This window comes from Bos indicus x Bos taurus, chromosome 29 (assembly GCF_003369695.1).
Source record: "Bos indicus x Bos taurus breed Angus x Brahman F1 hybrid chromosome 29, Bos_hybrid_MaternalHap_v2.0, whole genome shotgun sequence".
NCBI classification, from domain to species: Eukaryota; Metazoa; Chordata; class Mammalia; order Artiodactyla; family Bovidae; genus Bos; species Bos indicus x Bos taurus.
Window position 1 is genome coordinate 24,311,935 of NC_040104.1, and position 3,634 is coordinate 24,315,568.

At 39.0% G+C, this 3,634-nt stretch overlaps 1 pseudogene; it reads left to right on the plus strand.

The window, feature by feature from the left end:
• The first annotated feature begins 2,479 nt into the window (after positions 1-2,479).
• Positions 2,480-3,408, plus strand: LOC113885701 (annotated as a pseudogene).
• Positions 3,409-3,634: the final 226 nt, after the last annotated feature.

The window sequence follows — 3,634 nt, forward strand, 5'->3', positions numbered from 1 at the left end:
GTCTTACTCTTTTATGCCCCCATGGATCGTAGCCTGCCAGGCTCCTCTGTTATGGGATTTTCCAGGCAAGAATACTGGAGTGGGTTGCCATTGCCTCCTCCAGTGGATCTTCCCAACCTAGGGATTGAACTCATGTCTCCTGCATTGGCAGGTGGATTCTTTACTGCAGAGCCACCAGGGAAGTCATGAGTTGTTATAGTTGTAAATAAATACAAATATTTTCACTTTATCTTTTTGATTTTGAGATCTTGTGTTAGTAATATGTATAACATCTACAGTGTGTTCTATAAGACAATATTGATGTGAATGGTGACACACAGATGATTCTGTTTGTAAACAGTTGACATACACTTATAGTATCCATAAACACAGTACAGTAAGTGTATTTTCTCATCCTTATGATTTTCTTTATAACATTTTCTTTTGTTTAGCTTAGTCTATTATAAGATTATAGTATATAATATATATAACATACAAAATATGTGTTAATTGACTGCTATGTTATCTATTAGGCTTCTGGTCAATAGTAGGCTATTAGTAGAGAAGTTTCTGGGAGTAAAAAGTCATATATGGATTTTTGACTGTGAAGGAGCTGAGTGAGAAGTTGATGCCACTAAGCCATGTATTGTTCAAAAGTCAACTGTATATACAACATAAATATATATATATATATATATATATATATATATATATATATATATATGCTGTCTGTAATAAGGACCTATGAAGAGGGACTAAGTTGCTATTACTGCTGCTGCTGCTGCTGCTAAGTCGCTTCAGTCGTGTTGGACTCTTAGTGACCCCATGGACTGCAGCCCACCAGGCTCCTCCATCCATGGGATTTTCCAGGCAAGAGTACTGGAGTGGGGTGCCATTGCCTTCTCTGAAGTTGCTATTACAAGAACACACAATTCAAACATTGATCCCTTTCACTGATACTCCTGTCTCAGGTTACCTTGCAATTCACCTGATGAAAATTTTCATACTTTATCTAATTTAAACATGATGTATTCTAATGGTGGAATCCCACTGGTACAGTAAAAATTTCCATTTTTTGAGTTCTGATATCCATATAGGTGATTAGGATAAGTCTATGTTATTTATTCTCTTATTTGAAAAATATAGCTTTATTTTAGCTCAAGCCACATTGTCTGGAGATATGATCATTTTTATGGTCATTTTGCTAAGAGCAGAGAACCTTGTTTCTGCCATGTTGGTGAGTCATTGCTCAAAAAATAATAACAATATTGATTTCAACAATATCTTGCATTAAATTACAAACATCACCTCTTCCTCACTTCCCACTGTAAACAATTCCTGCTTTTCTTGACTTCCAGATGGCATAGACCCTTTATTCTTTCATTGGTTCTGTCTTTCTTGTCACAGGTAGTAGGTTTTAAATATGAGTCAGATGTTTGATGGAATTGTTTTCTGTTGTGAGGGCATCACCTGGATTTATGAGTATGAGGAATGGAAGATGGGGAGAGGGATATCATCTTTAACAATACTGTCATATTTAAGACTGAAATATGTATGTTAGGAACCAGCCCCTACCCAGTGAATTGTAGCTGGGAGAACACATATGAGCTCTGTCCTTAGAGCCTCATAAACCATAATCTCACATAAGACAAGCATCATACCAGCAATCTTATGAGGGTTGGTATTTTATTGATCATATTGGAGATTATAGAATTCTGTATTGGAGTTTAGATTCTTAACCTGCTCCAAGAGTATTTCCTATATAAGCAGGTAGTGGTATTAATGAGATACCAGTACCAATATCAATGATGAAATTTTCTTTGAAGTTGTAGCTTTTGAAATTGAGAAGTCTCTATAGCACAATGAGAATTTTTGCTCTCTCTCTCTATATATATATACACATATATGATATATACATTTATTATATATATTATGCATACATATATATCATATATTATATATATGGCAATTTTGTAATAAAAGGCACAGTGCTGTGTGGTTCACTATCATTTACTGAGCAGTCCCAAGTTACTGAGTCCCAGTTACTGAGCTTCAGGGAACTGAATAACGACAACCTCAATAAGTTTGTAAGTGGATCATGAAGATTTCAAACTCAGCCAATACCTTGATTTCACTGTGGTGAGTCCTTGAGCAGGAAAACCCAAGTGACTTGACTCAAAAAACCTTTAAGAGAGTAAATTTGAATTGTTTTATGCTACTGAATTTGTAGTAGTTTATGATACACCAATAGATGAATGCATAGAATTTCTCCACTTCCTTTTGCATATCTGTGTGTGTGTGTGTGAGAGAGAGAGAGAGAGAGGATGATGATGAAATCATTTCATTACTTTTTTCAAAGAAGCTTCATAATAAACAAAGTTGAGTATGACTCTAGAATTATCTGCCTTGAATGATGCAGCTTCTATCTAGAGAATGGGTTCTCAGTTCTCCCTTAATGCTGGGTGCTTTTGATATTCCCACAGAGAGAGAGCGAAAATGTGGGGAAATGACAAACGTGAGCCTAGTGACAATGTTCATCCTCACGGGCCTTCCCCATGCACCAGAGCTGGACACATTCCTCTTTGGAATCTTCCTGGTGATCTATGTCCTCACTGTGGTGGGGAACCTTCTCATCCTGCTGGTGATTATAGTGAATCCCCTCCTGCACGCCCCCATGTACTACACTTCCTGACCCACTTGTCATTCTCCACAGTCACTAGGCCCAAAATGCTGATGACCCTGGTGTCCCCAGAAGGCAGTGCTATCTCCTTTCCCAGCTGTGTGGCCCAGCTCTACTCCTTCCACTTCCTGGGCAGCACTGAGTGCTTCCTCTACACCATCATGTCCTATGACCACTTCCTGGCCATCAGTTACCCGCTCAGGTATGCCAGCGTGATGAGTGGGAGGACGTGCGCTCTCCTGGCCACAACCACATGGCTCAGTGGCTCTCTGCACTCTGCTGTCCAGACCACACTGACGTTCTGTTTGCCCTTCTGTGGACCCAACCAGATCCAGCATTACTTCTGCGATGCACCACCCATCCTCAAACTGGCCTGTGCAGACACCTCTGCCAATGAGTTGGTGATCTTTGTCAGCAATGGGGTGGTGGCTTCAGGCTGCTTTCTCCTGATAGTGCTGTCCTACGTATCCATCGTCCATTCCATCCTGAAGATCCGCACCTCAGAAGGGAGATGGAGAGCCTTCCAGACCTGTGCCTCCCACTGCACTGTGGTCCTTTGCTTCTTTGTTCCCTGTGTTTTCATTTACCTGAGACCAGGCTCCAAGGAGGCTATGGACAGGATTGTGGCTGTTTTCTACACTGTGATGACGCCCCTTCTGAACCCTGTGGTCTACACCCTGAGGAACAAGGAAGTGAAGAAAGCTCTGTTGAAGTTTAAAGACAAAGTAGCATATTCACAGAGCAAATAATCTTTGCACTGTACATATGCTTATTTTAAAAATAGTAATAAAATAGTATAATATAGTAATATAATTTCATCAACATGAAATGTACTATGTATATAGTTCTCAGGGTTAAACTTTATTCAAACTACTTAGAAATATCTGTTTCACAGATTTCTTTGAGAATTTTTAAAAACTACAAATTTTTTATTTACAATAAACATGCTTAAATTTTGATCTATGAACTCATTTC